We start from the raw sequence: 19,532 nt of genomic DNA on the forward strand, positions 1-19,532 counted from the left end.
GAGAGTGAAGATAGAGAAAAGTAGATGAATCTGGAGTAGTACATTCTAAAGTCCACAGGACTTGCTAATGGATTAAATATAAGGAGAAAGAAAGAGAGACATTAAGGATGACTCCTAGCTTTCTGACATGAGCAACTAAGAGTACAGCATTGACTGATATAGAAAATGTTGGAGACACAGCAGGTTTAAGAGAATGATTGGCAGATGAGAGAGGCTTCAACATATCTGAATGTTGATAGAAATTATCCAGTGGAGAGGAAATGATAGAAGATACAGGACAAAGAATAAATCAATCCTCAGGGATCCCAGGGCCACAAATCCTGGGCTACCTGCCAATCTAGGTGTTACAGGGCTCAGCTTTATTAAAGTAAATGAGACATGAGACCACAGACACTGGCTAGTCAGGATGGAAGAACACTTGGTTATGCATGCATGAATGAATGAATGAATGAATGAATTTGTTCAATGACTAAAATTATCTATCCTATTATTTTTATCTTTCAGAAGCAACATTAAAAGAAGAAATCTTAGAACATGTTTGTCATTGTTCCCTATCCAGCCCCTAAAGAAAGAAATCTTCACTGGAAAAAGGCAGGTTACAAGCAGTATTCATTGTATAATCTCCTACACACACATGTGTGCATACATACATATTTTATACATACTGATACATAATTGAGGACTGTCATTAAAATGTAATAGTATCTTTATAATTGGATTACAAGTATTTTTCATTGTCTATATTTTATAAAATTTCTATAATGAACATGTACATTTTTGTATTATGAAAAAAACTAGTAAGTTTATTAGATAAATATCTTGGGCTCTCAGACACACCCAAGTTCTAGAAGATTCTTCAGAGGGAAGGAAGAGACTAGTAGAGTCAGCAGCATAGCTTTATTCAAGGCATTTGGTCTATCTGTTTGCCTGATCTCTCCTGCCACAAGGAGCATGTATATCCTCCCCAAGCCAGCTCCTGTGGTCCCAAACACCATTCTTACCTGTGGTAGCTGCCACTCGCCCAAGAAAGTTCCTTTACCTATACAGAAAGTCCAGCCAAGGGCCCCATCACCATTTCTCACCATTTATAATTTTTTATGACTTTTTTCAAAAAATATTGCATTCATATATTTAAAAAATTCAGAAGTACAGATAGTATACAATGAAAAAGCCTCCTTAAATCTCTGTTCTCCACTTTCCCTTGGAGAAACAAATGTTACCAATTTCTTGTGTAACCACCTAGAGATAAATTATAGATGGAGCAATAATTTTTTAATTTAAATTTTGTTAGTTAACACACAGTGGAATATTGGTTTCTGAAGTAGAATTCAGTGATTCATCACTTACGTACAATACCCAGTGCCCATCACAACAAGTGGCCTCTTTAACACCCATCACTCAACTAGCTCATTCCCCACCCACCTCCTTCCATCAACCCTCAGTTTGTCCTCTATCATTACGAGTCACTTATGGCATGTTTCCGTCTCTCTTTTCTTTCTTTTCCCCCTTCCCATATGTTCATCCGTTTTCTTTCTTAAATTCCACATATGAGTGAGACCATATGGTATTTGTCTTTCTCTGACTTATTTCACTTAGTATAATACACTCTAGCTCCATCCACATCATTGCAAATGGCAAGACTTCATTCTTTTTGATGGCTGAGTAATATTCCATTATGCATGCACGCACGCACACACACACACACACACACACACACACACACACCCCACATCTTCTTTATCCATTCATCAGTCAATGGACATTTGGGCTCTTTCCATAGTTTGACTATTGTTGATAATGCTGCTATAAACATTAGGATGCATGTACCCCTTCAAATCTGTATTTTTGTATCCTTTGGGTAAATATCTAGTAGTGCGATTGCTGGGTTGTAGGGTAGTTCTATTTTTAACTTTTTGAGGAACCTCAAAACTTCTCCAGAGTGGCTGTACCAATTTGTATTCCCACCAACAGTGCAAAAGGGTCCCCCTTTCTCCACATCCTTGCCAACACCTGTTGTTTCTTATGTCATTAATTTTAGCCATTCTGACAGGTGTGAGGTGGTATCACATCGTGGTTTTGATTTGTATTCCCCTGATAATGAGTGATGTTAAGCATCTTTTCATGTGTCTGTTAGCCATCAGGATGTCTTCTTTGGAAATGTGTCTATTCATGTCTTCTGCCCATTCCTTAACTGGATTATTTTAGTTCTTTATAGATTTTATCAGAAATGTCATTTGTAACTATCTTCTCCCATTCCATGGGCTGCCTTTTAGTTTTTTGATTGTTTCCTTCACTGTGTGGAAGCTTTTTATCTTGATGAACCCCAATAGTTCATTTTTGCTTTTGTTGCCCTTGCCTCTAGAGATGTGTCTAATAAAAAGTTGCCATGGCTGAGGTTAAAGAGGTTTCTGCCTGTGTTCTCCTCTCTCACATTGAGAGGTCTTTCATCCATTTTGAATATATTTTATTTATTATTTATTTGTATGGTATAAAAAAGTGGTCCAGTTTCATTCTCTGCATATTGCTATCCAATTTTCCCAACCCCATTTGTGGAAGAGACTGTCTTTTTTCCATTGGATGTTCTTTCCTGCTTTGTCGAACATTAGTTGACCACACAGTTGTGGGTCCATTTCTGGGTTCTCTATTGTGTTCCATTGATACATATGTCTGTTTTTGTTTGGAGATTCTCCAAAAAGTTAAAAATATAACTAATACCTAATGATCCAGCAATTATACTACTAGCTATTTACCCAAGGATACAAAAATACAGGTTCAAAGAGGGACATGCACCCTAATGTTTATAGCAGCATTATCAACAATAGCCAAATTATGGAAAGAGCCCAAATTTCCATCAACTGATGAATGGATAAAGAAGATGTGGTGTACATATATATGTGTGTGTGTGTGTGTGTGTGTGTGTGTGTGTGTGTGTGTGTGTGTGAGATGGAATATTACTCAGTCATCAAAAAGAATGAAATCTTGCCATTTGGAACAATGTGGATGGAGGTAGAGCCCTCTGATCTAGGCAGCAGTCATCCGTTTAAGAAATCATTGGCCTCTTCCCAGCACATTGCATGGAGGGAGAAGAAGCCCAGCACTAATGACCTCAGTTCTCCTTGGAGAACAGCCTCTTCCTTCAGCCCCCTGCTCTGGGATGACACAATGAGTAACATCTAGCCATAAAAATCAGTCTCTTTCATTTGTTTTTTATTATGTTGTACATCACTAAAGATCTAAATACAAGGATAAAAATTGAGAGAGAGAGGTTAAGTAACTTGCACAAATTTTATGGAGCTAAAGTTGATAAACACTATATATAAACAAGAGGGCCTAGAGGCTTTAGAGCCCCCACCCCATGTAATCTCTACCAGCACCCTAACCCAAGCTTTGAAATGAGTAAATGGTGTTTTCTCAGTATCTTATGTACAGAGCTCTGGAGAGTAGCCTCGAAGCCCCAACGCCTACCAAACTAGCACAACTGCTCTGGAAATTCTATAGCTACACAATAGATGAAGGACAGAGTTGGTACATGATTTGCCAATGACAAACAGAAAAAAGACAATTATCACTCATCCTAAAAATAACCCTGGGAGACAGATACTATTATCTCAGTAGGGACACACCAAGGCTTTACAGATGAGCAAATATAAGTTAAGTTGCTTGTCCAAGTAACAGTGGCTGAGGCAGGATTCAATCCACATAACTCTGGTTCCTAAACCTAAAGGGGACAATGGCCGAGTGTGGACTATGGCTTAGAACCTCATGATGCCTTCTCAGAATCATGTCTTCTGAGAGCAGACACATCAGATGGGCCCAGGGCACAGCTGCCTAATTCCAACAAAGGTCTTTGAGAGAAATCAATAGGTGTGTGTTGAAAAAAGATACTTACAAAATCATTTCTGAGAAAAACAAAAAAAAAGACCCTTCACAAGAAACCAGCCTCAAAGAAGCAGTATGAAGAGGCTGGCTGAAGGGAGAGAGGGTCTGAAGTACTTTTCCACTTCCTGAACAATTTATTGGGCTCCCTGCCCTTATGCTTGTGATTAATAGAGCCTCAAGAGCTGTTGAGTCTCCAGGCCATTTTGCTCTAGGAAGCTTTGATTTGAAAAATGAGACAAGTAGTTTCACTGCTGTCATCAATAGGAAATTAGGAGATAAAAAGAAATCTATTTAAATGGCTTTTAAATATTCACAAGGAGAGCCATTGGGTCTTGGCCATGTTCCTCTCCTCTGTGCCCCTTGCCCAGATACCCCATTGCATCAGAATAATGAACACAAACTATGCCACTGTCAGCAGATGCTGAAGACAGTTGCAGTGAGTACAGCCAACATTGGCCTGAACTCTCTTGCCCCTCAGGAACTTAGATCTTTGGGGATGAGGTTCAATAAAGAATATTTGAGCTTTTCTAGACCAAGGTGCAAGATAAGATGACTGGAGAGGTACAGCCACAGTAAAATGACAATCCGATTCAAAAGAAGTCTTTCACATTAGTTCTATGTAACTGCTTTCTTTTCTTTTTGGCATCCAAGAAAATCAAAACGAAATTTGAGACTCAAGCACAATAATCTAAAGGACCCTGTAGTCTGCAAATTTGTGGTCTTTTTCCTCTGGAGAGGCAGAACAGGAAGTGGTTAAGGGCATGAGTTCCCATATCAAACTGATTTCAAATACTGGCTCTCCTGCTTACAAGCCACATGACTTTGGCCATATTTAATTTCACTGAGCCTCAGTTCCCTTTACCTCAAAATAAAGACTAAAATAGCACTTACCTCAAAGGACCCTTTTACGGATTAAATAAAATTATGTACACAAATTTCATTGTATGCAACTAAAATCAGCTGTACTTATTAAAAGAAAAAAAGAAACTCTTAAGGGAATATAAATTGGTATAACCTCTTTCGATGCAATTTGCTGAATGCATCAAAATTTAAAATGTGGATTACTGGGGTGCCTGGCTGATTCAATCAGTGGAGCATGCGACTCTTGATCTTGGAGTCATGAGTTTAAGCCCCACCTTGGGAATAGAGCTTACTTTAAAAAAATGTGGATTCTGGGGCACCTGGGTGGCTCAGTCGTTAAGTGTCTGCCTTCGGCTCAGGTCATGATCCCAGGGTCCTAGGATCGAGCCCCACATCGGGCTCCCTGCTCAGCCGGAAGCCTGCTTCTCCCTCTCCCACTCCCCCTGCTTGTGTTCCCTCTCTCACTGTCTTCCTCTCTGTCAAATACATAAATAAAATCTTTAAAAAGAATGAAAAAAAATATGGATTCCGTTTGAACTAGTGATTCTACTTCTAAGACACTTATTAGAATAAGTAAACAGATGTATAGGTAAAGACGTTGGCAGATATACTATGTAACTGAAAAAACAGCAAAGTAAACATGCATCCATTGAGGAATGGTTAAATGAATTAGAATTCATCTATACAAAGGTATATATTATGTGGTAAGAAGAATAAGATATATGTGCTTCAACAAGGTAAAAAATCCATAATACACCATTCTGTGCAAAAAAAAAAAAAAGTAGAATGTAAGGCAGCATATACTGTATGAACTCATTTGTATAAAATATACAGACACATATTTAAATTTGTATTTAAAAGATCAGAATGATATAAACCAAATGCTAGCAGTCATCAGCTCTGGGGAGTAGGATAGGCTGGTGCCTGCAGGAAGCAGGTTTTCACTCTTTATATAGTTCTCCATTAGTCGAATTTTGACAAGCAAGTGATATTTTACATTTTTTAAAAGATTAGCAAGCCTCATACTTTTGAGCTTAGCCACTCATAGAAAAATTAAGCAAATCAGATACAGACATACTAGCAACTGAAGCTTTAAGCATATAATCGTGGTTCATTTCAGCCATTTCAACTGGGTAAAATTCAATGTAATAAATAACAGAATTATGAAAATTTTACTTTGGGATACCTCAACACACATTTGTTCTCAAACTGTTTAACTGAATATATACTTTGTTTTCGACTCATCAATGCAAACTTTGTTTTCTTTTCTGATCCATGAGTTCCCTCACAAGCCTATATACCTGCCTGATAGGTATTTCCACCAGGATACTCCAATGTGCTTAAAACTAACATGTCTATGTTGTCTGTTGAAGGGCATCTCGGCTCTTTCCACAGTTTGGCTATTGTTGACATTGCTGCTACGAACATTGGGGTGCATATGGCCCTTCTTTTCACGACATCTGTATCTTTGGGGTAAATATCGAGTAGTGCAATTGCACGTACTGCATGGAGCACTGAGTGTTATATGCAAACAGAATCATGGAACATTACATCAAAAACTAATGACGTACTATGTGGTGACTAACATAACACAATAATAATAATAAAAAAAACTAACATGTCTAAAACCAAATCTATCATCTTCCCAAAATATCCTATTTTTCCAAGGATATTCCCACTCTCCTACCACCTGGCCTTGAAAGTCTCACTCTTATTAGTAGTCAGGCCTCAGTCTTACTCCATCAGCAGACTGATGGTCAAGCAGTGTTTGTTTTTGATCCACAGTATGTCTGACATCACTCCCTTCATTGCCATTCCCCAGGCCAGCCCCTAAATGCAAGTACCCCACCTCAATGTCACCTTGTATCTTTATTACAGTATCTGTAATACTGTGGACATCTCCCCGCTGCACCCCACCAACTCCAATCCCTAATAGACCATAAACTCCTCAAAAGAAGGTTCATTTTCTATTAATCTCAGCACCCAGCATCCTGCCTAGGGCACAGTGGGTGCTAGTTTAATATTTTTTTTCAGTGAACAAAGAGATGGAAAGAAGTAATTGGTCTTTCTTTCTAGCAGATTCTCCTTTCCCCATCTCCTTATCCCCCACCTATTTTCTTCAATAGTTCTCCCTAGTTGATAATTCAATAGCATCATCATCATTGGTAATTTGCCACTTCTCAGACGAAAGCATAATCCTTTCAAATTCAATCATGAATGGAGTTTAAAGGGCTTTATTTGATATATTCAGTGCTTTTCAAAGAAAACTTGAAAAATTCAAAGCTATAGAACCTAAAAAACTCCAATAGGCCTTAGATTTCCATTGAGACTTTTATAAAACAGTGAAAATGAGCATTTATGAATCATTGGAGGGTTAAAGACCAAGTCCCTTAATTATCAATCCTAAAATACTATTTTATAAGAGGAATGCACACGTATTAAGAACGAGTCATGTAATTTACAAATCATTTCTAAATAGCTCTCTGACTATGATGTTCAGCTTATTAGGAGCTGTTAATATTCTATTACTCGGAGGTCATTAGCACATTCTGCTGGCAGTATAGATCACATAATATCAAGTGACAAAGGGAGAACATGAAATATTCCAATTATGATTTCTTTTAAAAAGGGCTGCCGTGGGGCGCCTGGGTGGCTCAGTCGTTAAGCATCTGCCTTCGGCTCAGGTTATGATCCCAGGGTCCTGGGATCGAGCCCCGCATCGGGTTCCCTGCTCGGCGGGAAGCCTGCTTCTCCCTCTCCCACTCCCCCTGCTTGTGTTCCCTCTTTGTGTCTCTCTCTGTCAAATGAATAAATAAAAAATCTTAGGGGAAAAAAAGGGGGGGCTGCCGTAACCTTCTATATCTTGCAAAGTCGGAAAATGCTACCACCTTTCTCCATTAAATGGGGTACCATCAGGGGAGGGGAAGATTACTTAAATAGAATAATAGCTAACATTTAATATGTGCCAGGCACAGTTTGAAGGGTTTTCCAATAATTCACTAAATCCTTACAAAAACTTTATGAGCTACGTAGTTATTAACCCTATTTAACAGGTAGGGAAACTGAGTCCCCACTGAGGTTTTAAATAACATGTCCAAGATTTGTACCTTTTAAAAAGGGAGCCACGTGTGGCAGACATGGAGATATGCCACCCAGATCCCCACTTCAAGGAAGGCTTTGTGGCTAAACACTATAAAGATGTATTTCTTGCCCATGCTACATGTCTTCTGCAGGTGTCAGGATGGCTCTCTTCACTGTGGTCACTCAGGGACCCAGACTGATGAGACAGTCATCATCTTGAATGCTTCTGATTTTCAATCCAGAGGCAAAGAGAAACCCCTGGGATTCTAGTATTATCAATTAAATGTTCCTGGTTTAAAATGACACAGATAATTTCTATATATAGCTTACTGGCCAGAATCACAAAAAGACCAGAAATGGCAATCCCACCATGTGATCAGAAAGGAGAAGAACTGAGAATACTTGATGAATTGTACTAATTGCAGTCTCATCTAGTGACCGAGATAGTTAAGGTCAAGGATTCCCAAACTTAGCTGTATGTATCTTGATCACTTGGGGAGTTTTTGTTTTTAGTAAAAATTCCCAGATTCCACCCCATATCTACAAAATAGAAATGTCCAGAGTGAAGGCTGGAAACACATAACCCCCTTGCACAATCCAAAACTATGTATATGAGAATCACACCACTAGAACAGCTCCAAGGTTCCTTCCAAAGAAAGAAGGCTATAAAAAGCAGGACACGGATTTTGGTGGACTAAGTTGTTTTACATACGCAAATTTTATTTTATTAATTAATTTGTTAGTCTCTATTAAATCTTTCTAAAGTATATTTTATGTCTTCATAAATTATATAGAGTAAACCTCTCCTTGTTGACTCTGGTCATTCAATCAGCAAAGAATTCCCACCTTCATTCCAGCACTTTATTGTCGTCATGGTCCTGACCTCAGGAGGCTCAGGACCTATTATGGCCTACTATGGCCTAATAAACCATCTCCCTGGACAACATTGGCCATGACCAATCCCTTGTCTCCCTAGTACATGGCCCTGGCTTCCAATCCCCACCCAAGTCTCACACCCTGAGTACTGCTTGCCATAGAGAGAATTCTGATTAAATATGCCCTTGATGGAGTTTATCAAATATATACAATGACTTCTTTTGGGGAAAAAAAGGTGCTTATAAATGCTTAAAGCTGAATTAAACTGTTTTAATTATATATAGCTTAAATATATACAAGCACAAAACTAGCCATATGGATATTACATTCTAGCTCCTGTACAACTATAAAAACAACATAAATTCATGAAATAAATAAAACCTAACAGCTAAGAGATCAGACACTTAAAATCAGAATGTCTAAGTTCAAACTAATTCCACCTCTTATAAATTGTGTCTTTTTGAGTGTTACTTAAACTCTTCAGGCTTTGGTCTCCTCATCTGTAAAATAGGAATGATAATAATTCCTATTATATAGGTTGCTTCAGGATTAAATTAAATAATCCATCTAAAGCATTAATGAATGATTAATGTTATTACAAAATCAACAACTTATATCACAAAATCAAATAAAGTACAAATTGAATTAATACAATTTGATACACAATAATATAATGTGATACATGATATTTTGCTGAAACCAAAGAGCCAACATGAATATAGTACTGAACCATGACAGGTTGAGTCCCACATACCTGTACTACTGTCTGCATGATTCAGTTTACCCATCATATTCCAACTGCTGGGAAAACTGCATTTGCCCAGTACACCATGATGGCTATGACATTTTCCTGGAGTGAAATGGATCATTTGTCTATTGTCTTCCTCTATTCTGCACCCATGAGTTTATAACACAGTATCAGCACAAAGGCAGGCTCAGAGATTACATATCTGTATTTGGTAATAAGACGGTCATTAGGATTTGCCAGAAAATATTTATTCCTATTTCTTAAATTGTCATCAAAATGAAAACACAATAAAGAACATTCCCCTGAAACTTATGAGGAACCCTGGCCTATGATGGGAAACCAAGAAAAAAGCTAATGGTGCTAGATGCCAGAATTTAGATCTTAAATGATAAGCCAAGTGTAAGAAAATGAAAGTTAATATAAATGCAAATTCCTACACTCATGTCCAAAAGACAAACCACACAAGTGATAACTGGGAAAACATATCCTGATAAGAGCACATATTTTAAGAACCAAGGAACTGTTTGTCAATAGGATGATGTGCTTGCCATAGAATAATAAGATCTTGGTTACATTATCAGAAGCAAAGTCTCCAAAATAAAGTGACTTCTACCCTGCTCCATGCAAGTGAGATCATATCTAACATCATATATTTGGCACCATATATGGCCCTTTAATAGGTTTATTAGTAAATCAGAACCAGTCTATTGTGGTGATTAATAACATGGAATCTAGAGTTCGGAGAACTGGATGGGAATTGGAATATCAGCCCCACCATCTCAAGCATGTTGGTTCACCACTCTTTAGTTTTCTTAGTTTCCTTATCAGCCAAGTGCTGATACTAATAATGTGTATCTCATGGGACTGTTATGAGAATTAAATCAGAACATACATAGTAGTATGTACTGTATTCTAAAGGTAAAATGCTGTTGAACACAATGTTTAGCCAAGGTAAGATTCTTAAAAAAATGGTTTAAACATTTTTAAGTACAATGAAGGACACAAGACAGTGAATTGTCCTTGATTTCATTTCACATAAAAATTATTAATAGAACTGGGAAGATTAGCTGGGAGAAGAGTCATCCTGAAAACAACATGGGGTTGCTATGTTCAAATTTTTGAAGTATGTGACAAAGATGAAAGAACTAGGACCAATAAGTCTAAGTTATAGGGAGACAATAGGGAGATAAGTGGTTTTTAACTCAACAAAGGTAGAATTGCTCAATGAGCAGTTCAAAAATTACACTGCTGCCAGAGAAAGTGGTCAATTTCTTAGTGGTGGGAAGTTCCATAACTACTCTGACCTTCTGTGAATCAGTAAAAATCCCCTAATGCCCTTCACTCTGTGGAGTCTCTCCCTAAATGTCCCACCAAATGACTAGTCACTTCAAGGCTACAGGAATCTAAAGACCAAAATCCTGTATCTCCAAGTCCCAGGATCATCTCAGCTTTCAACCTTTGCCCTGTATTCCCTTCTATCATCTCACAAAACTGAAACAAGCCAAAGATGCTTTTCATTTGGGGAAAGATAAAGAGGAAGCCATGAGCACAAAACAAGGTTATTACCTCCTTCAATGTCTAGCCCAAAGAGAGCCCAATTTCCTTCTAGACAAATCTTGCCTCATTTCACATAAGCCTTTAACTTCTGGTCCAGTGGCACTTAAATAATCTGTTGGAAGTCTATCATTTTTGCTGTTTTGGACATACTGTGTTTTCATTTATCCAAAAAATGAAGCAAGGTTCAGCACATGTAAGTTTTCTGGTATCTATTTTTAGTTCAATGAAAGAATTTTTAAGCATTATTGCTATCTAGTAATGGGGATAACAATGACCCTGTCAGTAGAAGTATTAGAACTGAAACTAGGTGGGTATGGGTGTCAAACTAGATTACTTTTAAAGTCCCTTCCAACCATAAGAATCTATACTTCTATCTATATAATGATGTGGTAATTTCAAATGGAGTCTAGGAAGAAAAATCACCTGAGTGTATAAATAAATGAACCTAGGTTCATTTATTGAGACACATCTGCACTTGCTATAAACACTTTAATTTAGAAACTAAAACTTCCATTTCAAATAGTTTTGTTGCTATTTTCTTCACCAAAGATTAGTGTATTTTAAAGATTTTATTTTTTTTAGGTACTGCTCTACACCCAACGTGGGGCTCAAACTCACGACCCCATGATCAAGAGTCTCATGCTCTACTGACTGAGCCAGTCAGGCACCCCCCCACACTTGTTTTAATTCAATTTAGTTAACATATACTCTATTGTTAGTTTCAGGGGTAGAATTTAGTGACTCTTCAGTTGCATATAACACCCAGTGCTCATTACATCAAGTTCAGGCGCCCCTTTTACAGATTTTTTTTTAAGTAATAGGTTAGTGTATTTTAATGATAAATGTTTACAGTACATTACAAAGAAACAAGTTTTCTAAGAATATATACATAAATAATAAACACTGGGTCTATAAAAGTTAAAGTGAAATCCCAGAGCAGCAATTGTATAATGTCCTCTGAAAATGTGTAACAAGGCTTGACTTTATGTTGAATCACTACATTATATACCTGAAACTAATATGATCCCGTATGTTAACTATATTGGAATTTTAAATTTAGAAGAAAAAAAAAAAGGCTTGATTTTGGTTCCTCCTTCCACTTTCAGATCATGAAAAAAATCACCGAGGAAGGTATGAAATTCAATGCATTGAATATAGGTGAACACAAAAATGCATGTAAGAAAGAAGCTACCACCAGATCATTCCAGCTATTCCTATGGTTAAAAATCTGCCTTTCTGCCTCTCATGCAAGAAGCAATGGTGTCCCATTGAACAATTTCATTCTTTTAATGTCATCAGGCACTTTTGTAAAAATGAATGTGGAGGCTTTTGACACACTTCTTTCATATTGCTAAGGAATATACATTCCCCAGAGAATCTTCATTCTCTGCCTCCACAAAGAGCATGATAGTCTCAACCCCTGACATTTCCTCTTTAATAAACAGGGAATTTGTACATGGGCTGAAAAACGTCATTAAACACACTTCCTTTAGTCATTCAGTAATTTAGTTGCCATGGTAATCTTTGGTAAACTTGAAAAGTACTTTGGAGGGGTCATTTCCAAATGCTTGTTTTTAAAATTCTAGAACTTTTAAAAGTCCCAGAGGATAAAGAGGCTGAAAATGCTTTTCTCTTCAATGCCTCACCCTGGATTCATCGAATGGAGCACAGCTATTCACGTGACATGCATTATACCTCTGACAATGATCATTCCATCATTTCCCACCTCGAGATCATTCTTACAGACTGCCCATATCTTCCCAACTGAGTGAACACACTAACTCGGTTCTCCGTGGCAGCAAAGGGAATTAATTCATGAAATAAGCACTTTCCCATAATAGTCCCCAAAGCTTTTCACAATTGAGCAGTGTCATTTTTGGCCTTCCATCAATAATAGGGTGAAAAGTACACTCTGAAGCAGTTTAACAAAGGAACATCAGATAACTTGGGACTTGAACAGATCCAGGCCACTACCCAAGGAAACAATGTCGGACAGGAGGCTCTGATGATTCATGGCTCTAACCCACTCTGTTCATCAACCATGTCAGGGCTCAAAAGGTTTCAGGAAACACTGTCTGGAAGACTTTCTTCTGGCTAATAGCTACATTTGACAACTGACCTTTAATCTTTACTTCACATTATCATCCCATCATTAGCCAAGGATAATACACGAGCATTTTTCAAATATGATTTGATGGACTGAAGGTGTTCTAAAGATTTTTCATCCAAAGAAAGACGCTATTATTAGCTTTACCAGACTCTGACTCTATCCTGAATTTTTAAAAAGAACTTAATTAAGTAAAATTAATGGTTTCACTAGAGTTGAACAAGCAGTCACACACTATTTGTTTCATTCTTTTCTGTGGGGCACTATTGGTCACATTAGAATAGGCTAACACTCATGAACTAAAGCAGTGTATGTTGTGTGGTAGAAGGAGCACTGACCTGGAAAACAAGAGTCTGCTTTGACCTTAAGCAAACCATTTAATATCCCTTAATCTGTTGCCTCATCTGTAATATCTGAGGATTGAACTGAGTAAGAGAGCATGTGCCTCCTATCAGTATAGCTGGAACACAGAGAGAGAAGTAAAATATAAGGCAAAATGAGGTTTGGCCATGTAGGGAGGGGGGCCATACCTTGCCTTGTGAGTCTCCTCAAAGATTCTGATATTTACCCGAAGAGCAGTAGGATATAATCCACTGAAGATTTAAGCAAGAGGGTGATGTGATCAGAGATGTCATTATGGAAGGTTCACCGTGGAGTTTGGATTATAGATCAAAGCGAGACATGGAACCCAGTCAAACTACTTCAGTAGCCTTGGAATGATCTGCTTATGTCCCTGCCCCTGTGGCAGAGGCCACTTCACTACTACCCATGTAGATTCAACCCTGCCCCAGTGCTGAATTACTTTTTTAAAGGGAGATCATAATCCTGCCTTCACAAGATTGTTAAAAATCCCAGCACAGTGCTTTGTCAAACTGACAGCTGTCCTGTTCTCCATTCTCCCTGCCTTGGTCCCTCAATCTTCTGGTTATGGGATCTTGGGATGCTTACTTGCTACCTGGGGCCCTTGAAGTCAGAAGTCCTAGGTTCCAGTCTCCATTTTGATACTTCCTGGCTGCATGAGCTTGGGCAGGTTGCTCGTTGTTTGCAGCCTTGGGGTCCTCACCTGCAAAAAGTGGGGTAATAACTATCTCACAGTGGGGTTGGGATGATCAACTGAGATGACTTATTAAAAGCACTCTGGAAGTCATTCTGCATATCCTAGGCCTCCTTGTGCTTCCCATTCCTGGTAATCAGACAGCAGACCCTGGACCTTCCAGCCCATTCCACCGTGGGTGGGCCTGGTGTGGCAGGCTCCTTTCTGCCCTCAGGAGCCACACTAAATAAACCTCCCCCTTCTTCAAATACATGAAACCACCATATCATCATATCAGATGACTGCCCTATTGGAAGGCCCTGCTTTGGCCTCACTCCTATTTAGTAATACCCACTCTGAAATACCCCTTTTTTCCAATCATCTCACCTTCTCTCACTCCTAGTTTCATTTTCTATCAGATTACTCCCCTCCATTCTCTGCTACAATTTTCCAGTTAATGATACCAGTTCAGACTCTTCTAAGAGAACTGGGGGTAGGAAGGTAGGAGGAGGCTAGGAAGTTCCACAAAAGTTCCTGGAACATGTGTGCATGAGGAGGATGGCTGCTGCTTAAACAAACCTCATTAGTTTTCCAGCTGCCTCTGTGTGTGTGTATCTTTCCATCAACAGTGATTATGCAAATGTGATATTTGTTTTAATGAGCATGTCAGGTGTGTTTTGCTGTAACATTACATATGATTGACTATGGTATTAAAGTAACAACTTGATGACAACTGCATAAGAATATGTGGAGCTGTAAAAATAGAGGTTTGGCAAACCTCTCTCTTCTAACAGTAGCACAATCTCTGCTGGACAGTAGGAGCCTAAATATCCTATAACGCAATTCCCACAATGTGAAGGAAATTCAGATATTCAGAATCCAAACCTAGTCATCCATACCTGCCAACTCCTTTGGAGGCACAAGACTGGCCTGGGGCTCCAGCTGGCCAGCTGACTAATATTAGGGAGGTGGTTTTCAGACCATATGTGGACTCTTTTGTGGAGCTCTACTGGGTTGAGGAAAGCACAGATTTTATTCTGGAAGATACAAAATAGCAAAGTGGATTTAGAGTCAGACTACAACTGAGTATGAATTCTGGCAAAAACAAATTTCATCATCTGAAAAGTCTGAGCATCAATAAGGACAACCCTTATCCAATATATAGTTGCAAATATTTTGTTCCATTTCATAGGCTGCCTTTTCATTTTGTTGATGGTTTACTTTGCTGTGCAGAAGCTTTTTAGTTTGATATAGTGCTATTTATTTTTTCTTTTGTTACTTGTGCTTTTGGTGTCATAGTCAAAAAATCATTGCCAAGACCAATGTCAAGGACCTTCTTCAATATGGTTTCTTCTAGGAGTTATGAAAACAGGATATTGAGGAGATATCTGCACGACATGTTTATTACAGCATTTTTCACAACAGTCAAGATATGGAAACAACCTAAGTGTCCATCAACAGATGAATAGATAAAAAAGATGTGGTACGTATATAAAATGGAATGTTATTCAACCATGAGAAAGAAGTCCTGCCATTTGCATCAACAAGGATGGACCTTTAGGGTATTATGCCAAGTGAGATAAGTCAGACAGAGAAAGACAAATACTCTATAATGTCACTTAAATCTGTAATCTAAAAGAGCGGGGAACTCATAAAAACAAGGACCAGATGGGTGATGACCAGAAGCTTGGTGGGCAGGACAGGGGAGTGGCAGAACCGGGACCCCTTGTGTAAGGACATGAACTTGCAGCTAGTAAATAAGCCCTAGAGATCTAATGCAGAGCAGAGTGATTATAGTCAACGATACTGTGTTATAAACTTTAAAGTTGCTAAAAGACCAGGTCTTAATTGTTCTCACCATGAAAAGGAAATAATTATGTGACATGATGAAGGTGTTCACTAATGCGACACTGGTAATCATATTGCAATATATATATGTGTATATATACACACACACAAATGTATCAAATCAACATATTATAACCTTAAGTTTACACAAGGTTATATATCAACTATATCTCAATTTTTTAAAAGCAAAAAAATTAAAAACCACACACTAAAACCAAGGGCAATAAGTGTGACATTTAGGCTTCTTCTCTTTCCAAAAGTATCCAAGTTCTTTTTAACTTTGGGGCCAGCACTTGGTAGTACTCTATTCCCTTCAAATTATTCTAGAGAATTTCTGTTCAATACACTCTTCTTAAAATGACAAACTCTTTACATATTTACACAAAATTGTTTACCTTTTGAATTAAGGTCCTCTATTTCCTGTGCCATCAGCAGGCCAATGATAGTCTCAGAACTTGATCAGCTAAACTTGGGTGTGAATTTAGTCTATGCTCTTCCTGGATTTTATTATAAGACGAATTTGCACATTTCAAATACTGGAGGTTTCTTTGAAGCTGAAATATCTGAAATTTTTTTTAAAGATTTTATTTATTTATTTGACAAAAAGAGACACAGCGAGAGCAGGAACACAAGCAGGGGGAGTGGGAGAGGGAGAAGCAGGCTTCCCGCTGAGCAGGGAGCCCGATGCGGGGCTTGATCCCAGGACCCTGGGATCATGACCTGAGCCGAAGGCAGCCGCTTAACGACTGAGCCACCCAGGCGCCCCTGAAATACCTGAAATTTTCAAAATAGCTTGGTTTAAGGTGTCTGGGTGGCTCAGTCAGTTAAGCATCTGACTCTTGATTTTGGCTCAGGTCATGATCTCAGGGTCGTAAGATCAAGCCCTGCCTCTGCTCACACTGGGTGTGGAGCCTGCTTAAGGCTCTCTCTCCCTTTCTTTCTGTCCCTCCCCAGCCTGATCCTACCCCTCCCCGCCACGTGTACATGCACACTTTCTCTAAAAAATAATAATAAAAAAATAAAAATAAATTTTAAAAATAATAAAATAATAATAAAAATAGCTTGGCTTTAAGATCCACAAATAATCCAAAAACTTTTAAATAATTAAAGGCTTCAACCTTCTCACTCATGAAAAATTTAGCTAGAATTCCTAATGAAATAAACTTTAACTCATATAACATAGAATTAAATGTTTCCAAACCAGGTTGCTCAAAAAGACCCAAAAGGCCTAAATAATTAATTGACAGCCAAGAACTGGGTATCATTTCCAAACCCCAAAAATGGAGTTGAGCTGAATGAGCAAAGAAATGACATATCAAGTTAGACACGCCTTGGTGAGGTGAGGCCTTCCCAAGCAGGCAGCACAACACCACCTCATCCTTCACAGCAGAAATAGCAATTCATCATCATATGCTACTATCTTCTTTATTTAATAATAGCATTTAACAAGCTTATTTGGGAATCTGATTCATTATCATTTTTAGGAATTGTAAAGGCCTTAAACCTTCTCTATACTGTGTGTGATTGTAGCTAAAGTTCACATCTTTCACAGAAAGGTGGAACATCAGTTCTAATTTTACATACTAGTGTGATAAAGAGCATAAAGCTCTTTGAAGGTCAGAAGACCCAGGTTCAATTTCTGACTTGGTCACTACTTTTCTGGCTTTTCTTAAATGTCTCAGTTTTTCCAACCACAATATATGGGCAGAGTTCATTAGAACTTGTTACAGTTCTTTAGAACAAATTATGTCAACAGTATTTGTTTAAAAATTATTGAACCCATACTGTGTGCCAGACACCATCCTATTTGCTAGAAATACAATAGCGAACAAGAAAGCCATGTTTCTAATCTCACAGAGTTTACATTTGTTCCAAATATGTTCACTGCTATCCAATCACTGATACGATACCCTCACAAATTACTGAGGACACATGAAGTCAATAAGTTAATTTACTTATTTCCTTATTTACTAACTGACTTGGTTAAAGTCAACAAATATTTGTTGAATACTTATATTGTGCAAGGCATTATTCTACATGCAATGAGAAAAACATATGTCCCTCACTAGACTTATGCTGCAAGAAGATAGAGGTCATATTTGTCATTGCACTCTATGTCCCCAAAGACTAGCCTGGTATCTGGTACTCAGCAGGTACTCAATATATAACTGCTGGAATGAGTAAATTTGTGAGTAGAAAAAAATATTATAGGCCCTGCTCTCAAGGGATTAGAATCTAATGAGGAATTTAAAGCATCTGTACATCAAATACAATAAATCATGGTACGTTATAAAAAGACATGAAGGATACAAAAGGATTAAAAGCAGAAACTCAAAACAGATACTAGTATACCAATGTTCATAGCAAGAATATTCACAATAGGGATGCCTGGGTGGCCCAGTTGATTAAGTGTCTGCTTTCGGCTCAGGGCATGATCCCAGGGTCCTGGGATTGAATTCCACATCAAGGGGAGCAGGGAGCCTGCTTCTCCCTCTGCCTGCTGCTCCCCCAGCTTGTGCTCTGTATCTCTCTCTCTCTCTCTCTCTCTCTGACAAATAAATAAAATACTTTTTTAAAAAAAAGAGAGCCGAGATGCCCTTCAACAGACAAATAGATAAAGAAGATGTGGTCCATATATACAATGGAATATTACTCAGCCATCTGAAAGGATGAATACCCAACTTTTGCATCAGCATGGTTGGGACTGGAGGAGATTATACTAAGTGAAATAAGTCAAGCAGAGAAAGACAATTATCATACGGTTTCACTTATTTGTGGAACATAAGGAATAGCATGGAGGACATTAGGAGAAGGAAGGGAAAAATGAAGGGGGGGAATCGGAGGGGGAGACAAACCACGAGAGACTATGGACTCCGAGAAACAAACTGAGGGTTCTAGAGGGGAGGGGGGTGGGAGGATGGGTTAGCCTGGTGATGGGTATTAAGGAGGGCATGTACTGCATGGAGCACTGGGTGTTATATGAAAACAATGAATCATGGATCACTACATCAAAAATTAATGATGTATTGTATGGTGACTAATATAACATAATAAAATAAAATTTAAAAAATTAAAAAAGAATATTTACAATAGCATAAAGGTGAAAACAACCCAAATGTTAACAAATGAACAGAGAAACAAAATATGGAATATCCATACAATGGAATATTATTCAGCCTTTAAAAAGAAGGTAATTCTGAAACATGCTACAACACAGATGAGCCTTGAAGCATTAGACCAAATAAAATAAGACACAAAAGGACAAATATTGTACAATTACAATGATATGAGAAAACCTAGAATAGGCAAATTCATAGAGACAGAAAATAGAGTGGTGGTTACTAGGGCCTGTGGGGAGAGGGAATGAGGAGTTAGTGTTTAATGGACAGAATTTCTGTTTGGGATGAGGATTAATTCTGGCAATGGATAGTGGTGATGGTTGAACAACAATGTGAATTTACTCAATGCCACTGACCTGTACACTTAAAAAGAGTTAAAATGGAAAATTCTATGTTATATATCTTTTCCCACAACAAAAAATA

General features: G+C 38.1%; 1 protein-coding gene across 1 annotated transcript in view; it reads right to left on the reverse strand.

Moving 5' to 3' along the window:
* The window catches only part of CRH (corticotropin releasing hormone), a 184,623-nt gene that overhangs the window by 145,888 nt on the left and 19,203 nt on the right, over nucleotides 1-19,532 (reverse strand). Inside the window, exons 3-4 of the mRNA XM_027575150.1 lie at nucleotides 16,386-16,553; nucleotides 15,042-15,179 (exon numbers count right to left, since the gene is read on the reverse strand). The gene's annotated coding sequence lies outside the window, so the exon portion shown is untranslated. The remainder of the gene's footprint in view (nucleotides 1-15,041; nucleotides 15,180-16,385; nucleotides 16,554-19,532) is intronic.

This window comes from Zalophus californianus, chromosome 4 (assembly GCF_009762305.2).
Source record: "Zalophus californianus isolate mZalCal1 chromosome 4, mZalCal1.pri.v2, whole genome shotgun sequence".
In the NCBI taxonomy this organism is placed as follows: domain Eukaryota; kingdom Metazoa; phylum Chordata; class Mammalia; order Carnivora; family Otariidae; genus Zalophus; species Zalophus californianus.